The following is a 16,999-nucleotide window of genomic DNA, read 5'->3' on the forward strand; positions in this document are numbered from 1 at the left end:
TATCGCAGACAATCCAATCTGATTAATTACCTTTCATTTTATTTGTTAATTTGTAATCCATGAATAGCGTTTATATTTTCTTTAGAGTAGGCGTTCCGATATTCTTGACTAACCGCATTGTATGTAAAGTAATTTCGGCAAACATGATCGAACACCAGGCTCCGAGTTTACAAAGCATTCGCAAACATAAGTTAAGAATTAATCAAAATTGTTCGCCTTATTTTAACTAAATTATAGCCCTTTACAAAACTTTTGTTGTTTTAATGTATCAAATACATCACTGAGAAACTATGCGCAAAGCTTTGTGTTTCTGGATCTTAGATATTTCTCATAAACAGTGGGGAGCCACGGTGGCTAGGTGGTTAAGACGCTGGCTCGCTAGCCTGGAGGTCGGGTGTTCAATCCCTGCATTGGCCGAGAAAGTTCATCCTGATTTTCCGACGTGGTTACCCCTTGTCAGTGGTGCAGAACGGAGGGCCTGACAAGGACAGCTGTATAGTCCTTTGGATGATACGAAAAACCGAGGTCCCGTGTATACATTGGAATGCACGTAAAAGACCCCCTTGGCAGTTTGAATTCGATATAAAAGTAGGCGATAGTGCCGCTGCCCGGGCAAAATTTACCTCATAGCAGAACAGTAGGACGTTAAACCCCATTTCATTTCATTTCATAAACAGTGATTGAAAGTTGAGTCTGCGAATGCTTTGTAAACTCGGGGCCAGAACTCCTGGTTAGTAGAGCCTTTCCGTCTCGGCCACCATGACCCCTGGCAGAACGTTTCAATTATAGCATATACTGCATGGCGTATCCATGTCTTCATTAACCCAGTTGGAGCAGAAAAGCAGGGGCCTGTTTCACGAAATTTTAACTAAGATAAAATCCAAATTTTAGTAATTTGATTGGATAATATTAGACTGATTGTAGAGCTTAGCCAATCAAAATTGAAGTATCTACTAAAATTTGGATTTTATCTTTAGTTAAAATTTCGTGAAACAGGACCCAGGACGTTAAACCCCATTTCATTTCATTTCAACTTCTACAGTTTCATTTTGTCTCTCAAAATATTGAAATTAATTTAACAAAAATAAGGCAACTGAAAAGACTCGATGAACAGTCTCTTTAAAGCGGATTTATTTACTACTATTTATTACCCATAATAACATGTGATATTTTCTAAATCAAACAAACTTTATATAGGTCAGTGATTTTAATATTCATATAATAGCTCCTGGTTAACCGGGACTGCAAAACTATACGTACATACAATACAGACAACACCTGGACACAGCTAATGGAGTAATAAAAGTTCCTTATCAACAAAGGCCCGGGACTATATCACAAATATTGTAGGAATGTGGAGCGCAGCGAACTAACACCCCCAGCCCCTCTCCCCGTCCAAAGAATCAATTCACGTGGGGGTACAGTAAGTTTGTTGTTTATTACTTACACTATTTGCGATGCGACGACTTGTTCTTCTGGCTTGTTGTTCGGTTAATGTTTTTTTAGCAACCAAAAACAATCACACATGCAAAATTGGTCCATTCCAATGTCACTGTAAATTAAAGTGACTCTTCACAAATATGTTTCTTCTAGTCACTAGCAAGACACCGAAATCGTGAGAACAGGTTCAAGCCTTATCGGAGATAAGGATTGACTCTTGAGGGATCGAGTCTATCGGAGAAAAGGATGGACTGGGTAATCGAGTTAACCGTAAAATTTGTGTCTACAATTTGGTAAATAGCTGAAGCTTGAACAATTGGGACTGCTCGACAATTCAATCCAAAATGATCCTCGACTATTTTCACAGATTCATGAAAATTAGACATAGTCTTTAACGTGTGTTTTGTGTCTACGATCGAGAAGTGTTTGACCTAACGATTTTTATTTTCTTCTTAGTTTCGTAAAAGATAAAATGGAGCTAATGGTACAAGTGATAACACATATTTAATAGGTCATATAATACCTCACACGACAAGAGACGGCACATAATAACATAAATGAAATGAAATTAAAAGGGGTTTAACGTCCTTACTGTTGTGCTCGATTTCTCGTCCTATCCGAACGACTATACGTTGTCCCTCTTTCGCGGCCGATGCAGGGATCGAACTCTGGACCTCCAGGTTAGGTTAGCGAGCAAACGTCTCACTCACCGAGCTACCGTGCCCCCCCCCCTCACTCCTCCACAACATAACAGTCAGGGGGGTTGGATGGCTGAATGGTTAGCGTGCGCGCGCTGTATCATAAAGTCTGTCATTGAGTCGACTGGCGTGGTTTCGAATCCCCGGTTGTACGTGGCAAGGAGTAGGGTCGCCTGTCCAGCCTCGTGGGTTTTCTCCGGGTCCTCCGGTTTCCTCCCACTGCTAAAGACCCCTACGCACAAGCGAATTATGTAAATAAAATTAAACCATATGTTAGTCCCGAAATGACCTAGTTTGTGTCGAGTGGACGTTAAACCCCATTTCTCTCTCTCTCTCTCTCACATAACAGTCATTGACTGGGCTGTCTTACATGTACAGTTTTAATTTTAATTTGACTATACTGTTACATCGTGAATGTTAAAATTACACTGTAATGGAAATCTGAGACAAATGAAATGAAATGAAATGAAATGGAGTTTAACGTCCTACTGTTCTGCTCCTAACCTGGGCTAATGAAGACGGGCACACGCCATACAGTGTGCTATGAGGGAAATTTTGCCCGGACAGCGGCACTACGGCCTACTCTTATATCGAATTCCAACTGCCAAGGGATCTTTTACGTGCACGCCAATGTGTACACGGGACCTCGGTTTTTCGTCCCATCCGAACGACTAGACAGCTTTCCTTGTCAGCCCCTCCGTCCTGCATCACTGACAAGGGAGAACCACGCCGGGAAATCTGAGACGAATTCGTCAAGCCATTGCTTAGGAATACGCATTTAAATTCGCGAATTTCGAGTCATTTTATATCGGTGTTGTTTCTGTTTGTAATGAGTCTAATGTTAACGTAAAATAATCCCTGTATTCTGGTACACTATAGAATGACGAATTAATGGTTGAAATAGATATTGAAATGATATATTTTATTAACAAATAATTTACACGGATGATGCGATACAGATATGTCGAATTTTTTTAAAAAATAATTATATGATAAAATGGATGTATATAATAAAATACGCTTTACTCATTATATCTCATCCCTACATTAAACAATGTAATAGTCCATGTATGAAACATTATTCAAAGACAATCAAACTTTAATCGGCCAAATCTATTTTCAGACGTGATTTTTAGACTGGAAGGAGACATCAAGCCGGCTGGGGTGTAGATCAGGCATGTTTGCGCGGGAAGTAGATCAGTCGTCAAGCCGGTTGTGGATTAGATCAGGCATGTTGGGAGGAGATCATTCTTGTTGGGGGGGGGGGGGCGGTTAGGCATGTTGATAAGGCATAATAGTTAGGGTAGGTGGGATCAGGCATTTTGGGGAGGAGATCATGACAGTTGGGGGCGGGGGAAGATCGGCATGTCGGGAGGAGATATTAACAATTAGGGAGGAGATCTTGGCAGTTGGGGAGGAGATCTTGACAGTTAGGGAGGAGATCAATACATGTTGGGGAAGAGATCTTGACATTTGGGGAGAAGATCTATGAATTGCTTACTCAAACCAGCCTGAAAATATACTCGCGTTATACCCAGTTTTGGTTTAAAAAAAAATGCCCATATGTGAAGATGATTAGCAAGCGTAAAATGTTATTTCGATGTTTTCATCTTAGGTTGCTATAGAACCATTGACTCAATTGAATGAGAGATGAAGATCTTGATGAAAACAAATACAAAACAATGCCACTAAAGGTTCTCGAATCAAGCGTAACGAAAGAAATATCCAGATTTTGTTAGAATCCAAGACCAGTAAAGATAGCTGATCACGAAAATCTGTGCAACCCATATTGCGTTCGGTAAATCGCTATAGCTTTTTACCTTTGGTATTGCACACTTTTTAAACACTAAGTGCGTAGTCTACTCGATCTATGTCTTCGATAAATATGAATTAGATCATGTATGATATATCTTGCACTTTCTTTCAAACGAGTATTTACACCATTGTTTTCTTACTAAAGCCATACTTTGTCTGGGAACATTATTGTTATCTAAAACTCAAGTCAGGAAGATCATCGTCGTCTAACAGTGACGAATCGTCGTCCTCCTTATTAGCCGATATGCTGTACAAGTTTTTAATGGAACTTTTAGTTATTTCGTCCTGAAATTCCGAACTACCGAACACTTCGTCATAATAATAACCGTCGTCCATTGAAGCCTGGGCACCATCTTCTTCTACGTCACCAATTGTAAACAAATCGTCCATTTTTCTATCCGGTACATCTATAGATCCGGTATCATCGGGTTCCAGAGGTCGTCTGCTGCTGGTTGTCGAGGATCGTCTGGTGCGTGATGTTGGTTTTAAGCAAAACAGCAATTTCTGAAGTCGACTGAAACAAAAGATAATTTGACTTCATTTATCTTGAGAACGCTGAATGACCATTTCTGATACACATATTGGTAATTGTGCGTTCCCCCTTTTTTCACAGTTGAAAGTCGGCAAAAGTTTTAGAAATGATGTTGGTCCATGATTTTTAATTTGCAAGGTTTCGTGGACGATATTGAATGAAGAACGCAGTCACATTTTACAAGGGAGACAAGTGCAGTCAGATAACGAATGGAGTCGAACCTGAATTTAAAAATATTTCGTGGCCTACATCCTTTACCATTCTATTCCTTTTACCCATAAAGAGTCAGCCACAAGTGTATATACATCTTCAATGGAGTTAGCCACCATGTGATAATCATGTGATACAAATCTTTAATGGAGATGGCCACCTTGTGTAGACACGGGGTTGACTGGGTCGTGTAGGGACAAATCTTAAATAGGGTTGACTGCCTCGAGTAGGGACAAATCTTAAATGGGGTTGACTGCCTCGTGTAGGGACAAATTTTAAATGGGATTGACTGCCTTGTGTAGGGACAAATTTTAAATGGGGTTGACTGTCTCCCGTAGGGACAAATTTTAAATGGGGTTGACCACATCGTGTATGGACTCCAAATATGTGATAATATTAAAAGGGACCCAATACTCACCCTTTTCTATAATTATAGTAGAGAATAATGAAAGCGAAGACACCAATAATTATAAGACTAACAATGACACCTATAATAACATCGGGTGACATCCTTGTATCTAGAAAACACAAATAATCTCCATAATCATTATACAACACAATTAATTAGGATGGAAATGACTCAATTAAAAAAAACTCAATCTACATTATTAGATATATATATTTGACGGTTTGCATAGTGCGGCCGATTGTTTAACCAGAAGTCCTGGATTCGACCCCGGAGTTGGTCGATAAAACGTCATTGGGATTTTCAAGTGTGGCTGTCCCTTTGTCAGGAGTGCAGGAGCGTGGGTCTGGCAAAGAAAACATCGAGTTCCACCCGCCTGCTAGCTGGCGTGTGCGTAAAAGAACCCATGGCAGTTAGCATGTACGTAAAATAATCCTTGACAGTTGGCGTGTACGTAAAAGACCCCTTGATAATTAGCGTGTGCATAAAATACCCCTTGACAATTGGCATGTACGTTAAAGAACCCTTGAAAGTTGGCGTGTACGTAAAAGAACCCTTGACAGTTAGCGTGCACGTAAAAGACCCATTGACAATTGGCATGTACGTTAAAGAACCGATGACAGTAGGCGTGTACGTTCACGAATCCTTGACAGTTGGCGTGTACGTTAAAGAACCCATGTGAGTTGGCGTGTACGAAAAGGCACCCTTGACAGTTGGCGTGTACGTTAAAGGCATCTTTGTCTATTGGCGTGTACGTTAAAGAACCATTGACAGTGGGAATTCGATGAAGAATAGGTGGAAACGCTGTTATTCGGGTAAAATTAGCCCCACAGCACACTTCACGGTTTATCTCCGTCTTCTTATCCCGGATGGTGCAAGAGTCAAGGCATGGTAATGAGAAAGTCTCTAGTCCGTCGGGTGGGTAAAAGAAATCGATGTCCTTCCGGTGTGCTAGTTGGCGAATACTAAAAGAACCCCAAACGACAACGAAATTCAACGAAGAATAGATGGAAATGCCGTTGTCCGGGCAAAATATCAAGCATAGGATGTTTGTTGCGGTGGTGGGGTGGGGTGAGGATATGCCCTGATGTATGTTTTATTTACCTTCGGGTATATCAGTCACATTTCCATATATGGTAGTATTTATATCCGTTAGTGTTGTATACGTTGATGACGTATCTGCAGTAAAGGTACTACCCGAATTAGAATCATTTGAAGCAGTCACGCTGGAAGTATCTGGGTCTTCATCGCTTGCTGGTGTTGTTGACACGGATGTTTTTGTGTTCACCATTTATATCATCAAAACACACCATAAATTCATCCACGAAATATCAACCTCAAGCTGTACATAAATTAAAAATATATATATATATATATATATATATCTGAGATTCATTTGAGGTATTTTGAATCCCTTGCATATATAATATCGTGGAAGTTCAATATCAGTCCAGAAATTGTTCAATTCAATTTAGTATTTACAAAAATATGAGGCGGGGTGGATGGCTAAATGGTTAGCGTGCGCGCGCTGTATCATAAAGTTTGTCATTGAGTCGACTGGCGTGGTTTCGAATCCCCAGTTGTACGTTACAAGGAGTGGGGTCGCCTGTCCAACCTCGTGGGTTTTCTCCAGGTCCTCCGGTTTCCTCCCACTGCTGAAGACCCCTATATATATATATATATATCTGAGATTCATTTGAGGTATTTTGAATCCCTTGCATATATAATATCGTGGAAGTTCAATATCAGTCCAGAAATTGTTCAATTCAATTTAGTATTTACAAAAATATGAGGCGGGGTGGATGGCTAAATGGTTAGCGTGCGCGCGCTGTATCATAAAGTTTGTCATTGAGTCGACTGGCGTGGTTTCGAATCCCCAGTTGTACGTTACAAGGAGTGGGGTCGCCTGTCCAACCTCGTGGGTTTTCTCCAGGTCCTCCGGTTTCCTCCCACTGCTGAAGACCCCTACGCGCAAGCGAATTATTGAAATAAAATTAAACCATGTGTTAGTCCCGAAATGATCTAGTTTGTGTCGAGTGGACGTTAAACCCCATTTCTCTCTCTCTCTACAAAAATATGATTAATTGGTAATGGTAATCTTAGATACAATCTTTTGACGGACTCTTTATAATCCTTTTGAGGACGCCACGGTGGCTAAGTGAGTAAGACGCTGGCTCGCTAGCCTAAAGGTCCCGGCGTTGGCCGAGAAAGTTCATCGTAAATTTTGACGTGGTCTCCCTAGTCAGTGAATCAGAAAGGAGGGTCTGACAAGGACAGGTGTCTAGTGGTTGGGATGCTACTCCCCCGCCCACGCCCCCCCCCCTCCCAGTAGCATAGAAGTGGAGCTAGAACTGTTATACACTTGAAAACAGGATACACATCGGGTGTAATAGGTTTATTATCGGGTACGTAATCATCCCAAACTTAGACTGCCTGTCTACAGCTAGCTCCGCCTGAGAACAGGCTCTAATTAACCGACATTTTAATTCCTACATCGACGACTTTAGTCGAAAACACCCAGTATGCTTTTATATATTTTTAGAAGTATTTATTTCTCTTCTATTGTCATATTGAATGAAATTAAATAGGTTTACTTTGCCGTTGTGTGTATGAAAGATGTCAAATTAATCAGAGCCGAATCACAAAATAGTCCCGCCCCAAAATGATCACGTGAGCGTTTTAAATGGACGGCATTTAAGGTAAGGTTTCCGTTGAGCGGAGAGTAAAAGGGTTTGTCACGTGACAAAATGGCGTCCTATACGCAAAAAAGCCTGTCTCTCGATTACATACTGACGTCGTGGCTGTTTTGATGTCATGTGACTACTCGGACTACTCGGACCGTTCGGGATGTTTCACCCGGGTAAACTCGGCAATGGAGTCGACTCGAGTGACGCGAGTAAACGACGAAAACCTTACCTAAGGTAGTGATAGTATTCTCGAAGTATGACGTAGATGGATCGCTGCGTGCAGTATGGTACATAATTTATACACATTGCCACGCACGTGTGTAGTTACCAAGACAGACCGAATCTCTGCTTTCATCCCCTTCTGCTACTGCTACTACTATCTTGGTTCATTAACGTCTGCTTCCACTAAAGTGATATCGCAGAGAAGACCTAGAAGAGCGGAAGCTTCTCTCTGTATATTAGAATATGATTTTGCAATCTTTCGATTTACGGCTATGATTGTAATGGTTTTATATACATGTATCATAACGTATGAAAGATTCCATATACCGTTTTACTACAATCTGATTCAAACACGGATCCTATTTCGTTTCGTTTTTTTATAGTTCAAAATTTTGTTTAACTTATCTGTACTACACTTTGATCTGGAAGAGTTGTTATATAAACATCGTTTTGGATAACGTGAAGGATTAGCCAGTGAAACGGAACTGTTGGGTATCCTACTAGCGACATAAACGCCGATCGGTTAATCAAATGTCTGATGTCATACGGTCAAAAAACGCTCGTATGACCCCTGACGCGACCTCCTACCACAACTGGTTAGATCTCCATGTAGTAGAGGCCATCGAAATTTTAAAATAACGAATCGAAATATAAATCTGTAGCTTAATCAGATTGCTTTTACTATAGATACCTGTTCGGTATAGCATATCAAAACATGTGTCTGAGTGGTTTTTAAAGTAGCTAAGTCTCTAACTCAAAATCATCCAAAATCTTCGACATTGAAAACACGATTTATTTGTCGGTTTAAATCAACATTAATGTTGTGATCTTATCGGGAAAAGATGGCCTTCTGATATCCAATATTTAAAGACAAAATAAACATTTTACAATTGGTACACGAATCGTGTACCATAATGCGTTTTAGTGCTATTTGTAATAAGGGACTCGAAAAACGAGGCTAGGCATATTCCACAAGTCATGTGAAACGGTGACGCTATATTCTTATCTGGAGAGCATGCCCAATATATACTTTCGGCGTAGACTGGCATAACCAGACGCTAAAGATTGAAATTCGATTGAGAATACTGGCGTATTTCGCCGAACCTAACTGATTAGACATTACAGTAAAAACAGAAACGATTGAATGTAAATCAATTTATATACATTCATATTACATTATTGTATGCGTTGCGACCCATTTGTGTCAATTAGCGACTTAGCTCCTTTAAACGGTAATCTCTATTATGTAATATTTATATTTGGTCAATAGGGGGTGGGGGACGGTGACTAAGTTGCTAAGACGCTGGCTCCCTAGCCTGGAGGTCGGGTGTTCAATCCCTGCATTGGCCGAGAAAGTTCATTCAGATTTTCCGGCGTGGTTCCCCTTGTCAGTGATGCAGGACGGGGGGCCCCACAAGGACAGCTGTCTAGTCGTTCGATGGGACAAAAAAACGAGGTCCCGTGTACACATTGGCTTGCACATAAAAGATCCCTTGATAGTTGGAATTCGATATAAGAGTAGGCCGTAGTGCCGCTGTCCGGGCAAAATGCCCCTCATAGCACACTGTATGGCGTATGCCCGTCTTCATTAGCGCAGTTCGGAGCAGAACAGTAAGACGTTAGACCGCATTTCATTTGGTCAATAGAGTTTATCATCTCTTAATTAAATACAGACATTCAATAAACTATACTTATAGAAGAACAATTACTGATTTATTTAGGCGACGCTTCGAAACGTATTCTCTCAACGTTTTCAAGCAAATAAACGTCGCCTAAATAAATCAGTAATTATTCTACCATAATTATGTGTTATAGTTTATTGCTCTATCCAGTTACTAAATGCCTATAAAAAGATTACAGATATCAAGCTTCTGCCCGAATGAAATTTAGGGATTGTAATTCAATATATATAAAAAATAATATATCTCCTGCTTTGTTACACCTGTATCACAGATTTGTTTTATCGGTTCAATCTAATGCGTTCTGGGTTTTTTCTTTCATGACATATTTATATTAAACTATAAATGTTGTTATACATGTAATAATATAGGTGGGTGGGGTGGTAACAAGAGCCCTCACATATGTTACCCTTATATGGAAATTACTTAATACATGTATTCAGTCCTTATTTGGAATTGTCAAAACATATATTTAAAGGGACTAGATCTCTATGATTCATGTCAAACTAAGGTCCTGAATCTGGTCCATCCAATGAATTATGGGTTGTTTGGATGGCTGAATGGTTAGCACGTGCGCGCTGTATCATAAAGTCTGTCATTGAGTCAACTGGCGTGGTTTCGATTCGCCTGTCCAACCTTGTGAGTTTTCTCCGGGTCCTCCGGTTTCCTCCCACTGCTAAAGACCCTACGCGCAAGCGAATTATGGAAATAAAATTGAACCATATGTTAGTCCCGAAATGACCTAGTTTATGTCGAGTGGATGAGTTATTTCTATTAATAATGGGAAAAGCTTAAAGAGTATACATTTGGGGTTCAAAATATTAAACCGAAGAGAATTTGTTTAGTAATTTAGGTTCATTCGTGTCACAAAATCAGTCAAATCTGAAAATAGTGGATATCTGCCAGTCTAAATCAGAGAGTTTTCTGTCAACCAAAACTCAATTTAGCACTAAAATAAATTGTTTTAAAATTTTAAAACTAAAATAAATTGTTTTTGAAATTTAAAACTAAAATAAATTGTTTTAAAATTTAAAACTAAAATAAATTGTTTTAAAATTAAGAATTCTTTTTAAACTAAACTCAACGAGTTCTAGTCACTGTAAACTAAAGTTTTAAAACACATATCAAAGAGTTCTCTTTAAACTAAATGTCACGTTGCGTGACGAGTGTACAGTTTATCCGAACTATGGCTGATTCACTGGGAAAATGTTACTGTTTATAATGTGATATTGTTTGGTTGGTTTTATCGACTGCAGTAATCTGATGCCTGTTTTAATAGGTGCAAGTTAATTTAGTTTACCGTGTTGTTATGTAAATTATTTCCAGGTTGAGATCTTTTAATAACAATTTAATGTTCTGTTGTAAGTTGCTCATGAGCTGTTCATATTTTCACAACAATACATGTCCTGTAGCGATGATTTAGTTTTGAATGTAGAAGTATGCATCTCATTATATTATATAACGCCTCACTAAACAGGAAATACTTGAAGGTGAAAAAACGGTTACACTGAAATAATAAACACCTACGTACGAATCGACACAGAAAGAGAGAGAGAGAGAGAGTGGGTCATTTCGGGACTAACATAGGGTTCAACTTTATTTCAATAATTCGCTTGCGCGTAGAGATCTTCAGCAGTGGGAGGAAACCGGAGGACCCGGAGAAAACCCACGAGGTTGGACAGGCGACCCTACCTTATGATACTATACGCACGCGCTAACCATTCGGCCATTCAATACCCCAAAGGTAATAGAAAGATGGAGATGGGGTTTGAGAACATAACGCATTGACATTTACCGCAAATCACTGATAGGGGAAATAACTAAAAACTCTAACCATTAATAGGGATGCAGACTACCAAAGATTTTTCAATTAACTTTATTTACCCCACTTTAACCTTTCCCCAAATTTTCGATTGGTTGGCTACTGTCCACAACAGAAGGGACAACATTTGACAGTCTTGTATCAAATCTTGTATATGGCTCACCATTCACAAATTAGAAGTAGCATGCAACCTTCTGACTCTAATGTAATTCATGGATATTCACCTGAAGGATCCATGGGTCTACCTCCTATATGGTTTACGGTTACGGCTGTTAAATAGTTATACAATAAAGTACCCAGAACGATTACAATGTTTCGGCACAACTAGTTCATTTCGGGACTAATATATGGTTCAATTTTATTTCAATAATTCGCATGTACGTAGAGATATTTAGCAGTGGGCGGAACCGGAGGACCGGAGAAAACCCACGAGGTTGGACAGGCGACCCTACTCCTGTTCATGTACAACCGGGGAATCGAAACCACGCCAGTTGACTCAATGGCAGACCTTATGAAGATCCAACCTCAGGGGCCATACGAGCGTTTTTTTGACCGTATGACTTCAGACATTTGATTAATCAATTGGCGTTGATGTTTCTAGTTGTTACCCACAGTTCCGTGCACTTGATTTAAAAAACTCGCTGTAACAGACCGCTTCATTTGCTAATCCCTAGTGATATTATGATAGTGGTAAGCGGAAGCCCGGACAAAATGCCTTAATTGGATTTCCGGTAATTGGTATGGGTCTATAGTTACTTGAATTCGATATTAAATAAAGTGGTACTGGCTGACTCAAGCCATTCCATTGAAATCAGTCCCTGACCAAATGCAGGTCTATTAATATTATATACTGTACAGAAAGATGTAATGACATATTAATCGTCCATTAGTGTCATTGTCATGGGATTTTATTTCATTCATTGTTGGTCGGGGTTAACGTACGCCTCCACCGAGGATGATATCGCAGTCAAATGTAATATCATGAACAATCATTCAATTTTAGTAACAAACTCATCCACAGACTAATCGTGAATGACGTATTTACTTATTTTTAAACCCAAGACGTGTCCTTCTTATCCGAACAATGATTTTTAATAAAGTCTAATGTATCAATCGACCAGGGTTCGCCATGTTAAACCTCTTATCGTTAACAGTGTTAACTGTTTATCGTTTAAATAAAAATTGACAGTTTTGTTTGGACATGTTCATTGTCACATTTTCATTGAGCGCCTCTTAATGGACAACATATTAAAATATCATATTGGTTGACTTGGCAAATATATTTACAGATTGAACCTCGTGGGTTTTCTGCGGGTTTCCTACCGCTGACCACGCAAATTATTGAAATAAAACTGAACCATACGTGAGTCCTAAAACTGACCTAGTTTGTTTCGAGTGGACGTTTAACCCCACTTCTACCTACCCCCGTTTATATTATAACCTGTATTTGAGATGTACATGTATAAACGAGGTGGTCTATATAGATAAACTACTGGTTATCTCTTCTAAAATATGTTTAAAGATACTCGACTGTTAACACAACAATAATAGACTCAATCTAATTCAAAAGTGTGGCATTATGTGATTTATATCAGAAAAAAATTAGAACAATATAATATATAGAACAACAGTCGCTGGTTTATTATACAGCGTATACGAAACGTCGTGCTTGTGAACAATAAATGAAGGGTTGTTGTCCTATCTCTTTAAATATGCACAATAAACAAATGAAGAGTTAATAATGCACGAACGACTTTATATAAAAGACCGCTCTTTCCTTTTCAATGGGGGGGGGGTCTTGTGGTCTAGCAAGTGCGCTTTAGATCATGTGGTCTGTGTTGTAAATGACAAGGAGTAGCTAGTATCTCTGGGTTTTCTCCCACTGCTAAAGATTCCCACGTCATGGCGAATTATTGAAATAACATAAACACTACATTGTATATTAGTCCCAAGTTAGTCTAGTTTGTTTCGAGTGGACGTTAAACCCCATTTCTGTCTTTCTCTCCATGCTTACCATTACGTTTTTAAGACTAGTAATTCGATCATTCGGGATCTTTAAATGACTACCATCCGCCTTCTATTATATTATGACATATGAGCAAATAACAAATACAAATTAATACATAATTGTATTCCCTTATAACACTATAATGGAAAACAATCGAAAGTAGTAGTCGGTCGCTTTAATTACGTTGTGTTCAGGATAACGTTTATAAAAACATACGTTGTTGGTATATACGACTCCGATAATGACAGTGCTGGTGACCAATGGTCCGAGGTTACCTTCTGGATTCAAAGTGCAATCAATGGCAAGATTCCTACACATTTATACCTGGTATTTGGAACCTGAATATGGTAGTAGTAGTAGTAGTAGTAGTAGTAGTAACAGCGGGTGTTTTAACGTCAGCTTCCACAGTAGTGATTACCTTTAAATAAAAATGTGTCATGGCGTGTGTTTATCGGACTATTCGGAAATGTCCTTGTGACTTAAACTACCAACTAATGGGCGAGGGGCGTCACTTAAACAAATTCATCAATTATACTTCCTATGTAAAACAGACATGAGTATTTGTAGCCCTTAAAGAATTAGTACAGTTTATCCTACTTACCTTTATGGTGGTGATGGGTCAAGATTGTATAATGAAGTTACTCCAAGAACAGAAAGTTAGAACTATAACCTGTATATACAAGATGAAAAGGTTTGCTTATGTGACCCTCCTCCTCCTATATTACTATGGTCAACAATTCTCAAGTTATCAGTTTCACCTATTATGTTTCGTTCGCCTATATCACAATTGACTTTTGATCACAAGCAAAGGGAAGTAACTCAGGTAGATTTGATATTTCTTATCAGCGACTGTAACTTATATTTATTTCTTATGGCCAAGGGTAGGATGAACTGAATATCTAGGGCTGATATTGTACCCATCTTTTGGGTGGTATCCATGTGGGACAAACTTTTAATCAGTTTCGGGTTCTCAATGCAGAGTATATATCAACTCATTGACGTTGAAGTTGTAGAAGTATTAATTACCATTTGGTCGTCGGTATTGGTAAGGCCAATATTTCCATTCATGAAGGATGGAGATGTCTCATCTGTTCTATATTATGATGTGGAGTGTGCCCCAAGGGTCGGTTTTAGGCCCTGTATGTTCATTGTCTGCACCCGACCATTCGCGAAATACACTAAACATTTTGGACCTAATATTCACTTGTATGCTGATGATACACATATATACGCCCCCCCCCTTCAATTAACTATCCACCAATTCAGCTATAAGTAATATTGCAAACTGTTGGTACAAAATCACACTTTCTGTTCCATATTAGGTTTAAGTATATTACATTTAATATAGAGCCCGTTACTGCAGTAGATGCATTCGTTAAATATCACTTTAATAATTAATAAAATTTATCATTTATTATGAACATAAATATACAGTACTATGATTAATCAATTTGAAAGAGAAACGGTTTTAGTGATTTCTTTAAAAAAAAATGTGATTTAGACTCTTTTTTTATATTGTCTTTTAAATCATTCCATAGTCAATACCGATGGACCGGTCTGCATATGTTTTCCGTTTTGTAGATGGAACGAATAATGACTGGATGTTTGAAGATTGTATCGAATATCGGGTAGCTAGGATTAGGTTTAAGTAACACAATCAAATATTTGGAAGCGAGGTCACTCGTTCGGGTGGGACGACAAACCAAGTTCCCGTGTACGTAAAAGAACTCTTAGCAGTTGGGATTTGATGTAAGACTAAGCCATAGCGGCTGTCTGGACAAAATTTCCCTCATAGCTCACTGTATGGCTTATGTCGGTCTTCATTGGCAGAACAGTAGGACGTTAAAACCTGTTTCATTTCAATTGGGGAGCGGGATTTGTATTCTGCATGAGCATGTATAGTTAAAATGTCAAGCTCCTTAGTGGAATAATCAAAAATATGGTATACCCATATTTTACCCACTTTATATTTGTGGGAATACCCATATTTCACCCATTTCATATTTGTGGAAAATACAATATAACACCCATAAGGGACCCATATTACATTTCTGGGAATACGTGTACCGGAAAAATAGTAGGCCTAGCCCCGTGGTATCAATATTGCCTGGGTGGGTCCCGTGTGAAATGTGTTATATGAGATACCAATAAATGTCCCGATATCGCAACAAGGTGGCTTACAGTCAATGGTTCGCTTAGTTAAGGGGACACAACTCGTGATAGATAACGTTAGACCTGGCAACTGGTCTCTCCTAAACGCCATCGACTTCACCCATTAATAAATGAATGCAGCATGTGTTTTGTTAGTATGTGTTGTACAAATATAATATCCTATTGATCAGCACTTCATGTTTACAGACAATATATCAAAGATCGCGGGGAGACACGGTGCATGACAGAGAGTCTGCCAAGGAACAACGCATAGTCGTTCGGATGCCATTAGATTTCTTGACATTACATTACTTGACATTACATTATTTAACAACAGCTATTAATATATTTCGAAACTCGTGTTGACATTTTTACTTTTCCTCTATATCTGCGGATGCTTTCCTTAGCTACGTGAACATAGCCACCACAACCACAACAAAATACATTCATCTGAAAAAAAAACGAACGTGTCGCATCTTTATGATGGACATCACGTGGTGTTGCTTAAAAGGATTCAATGAAAGGGGCAATAGCTCAGTGTAAATAGATTATGCGCGCTGAATTTTAATAGAGTTCCTTCTTATGACTAGCTGATCAATAATTACAAGCTTTAAAACAATTTAAAAACTCTGAGATATAGAAGTTATAGAGTTTACAGACATGACCATAGCATACAACCACTGCCTTTAGAGAAAGCTACGATAGCGGACTTTCTCACTTACTGATCTCAGATTCGGTACGGGAACGCCAGAAATAACACATTATTTCAGGGCTGGGCAGAGAGAGAGAGAGAGAGAGAGAGAGGTGGGGGGAAATGTTCGGATTATGCCCCCACCTCCTCCCAAACTATCTTACCGGCCTTACATGTTTTGCTTTATAATTTGTTATTTTTAGCACAGACAAGGTGGATAAACAAAAAGGAGGCACAGGTGACGGAAATATGTTATGGGTGGTGATCGGAGGGGGCGGTTTGACTGAGGTCCATCTTAAGTTGCTGATCCAGTAGAAGATGTAGACGTGCCCCTTTAAACCTAATTCCTTATTACCTTGCTGTGTGTTTCCTTTTATTACATCAGCTTATTATTTTTCTTGGCTAGCTTCCCTTACGCCTCGCATCCTCTCTCCTGGAAGAAGACCACCAGAAGTCTCCTTTTAAACTTCAAGGACACCAAAACGTTTTTCAGCCTAGCTTGCGAAGCACTACCGTGAGGGGGATCACGGTAACTAAGTGGGTAAGACGCTGGCTCGCTAGCCTGGAGGTCGAGTGTTCGATCCCTGCATTGGCCGAGAAAGTTCACCCGGATTTTCCGGCGTGGTTCCCCCTTGTCG

The 16,999-nt window shown here is 39.3% G+C and overlaps 1 long non-coding RNA gene across 1 annotated transcript; it reads right to left on the reverse strand.

Annotated features, from left to right (window-relative positions):
* Positions 1-4,422: 4,422 nt before the first annotated feature.
* On the reverse strand, positions 4,423-14,271 carry LOC126823570 (uncharacterized). The gene is made up of 4 exons (XR_007681226.2): positions 14,121-14,271; positions 6,206-6,443; positions 5,114-5,213; positions 4,423-4,467 (listed from the first exon to the last, which is right to left on the reverse strand). It is a non-coding gene; the product is annotated as an uncharacterized LOC126823570 (long non-coding RNA).
* Between the last annotated feature and the right edge of the window lie 2,728 nt (positions 14,272-16,999).

Source organism: Patella vulgata, chromosome 1 (genome assembly GCF_932274485.2).
Source record: "Patella vulgata chromosome 1, xgPatVulg1.2, whole genome shotgun sequence".
Lineage (NCBI taxonomy): Eukaryota > Metazoa > Mollusca > Gastropoda > Patellidae > Patella > Patella vulgata.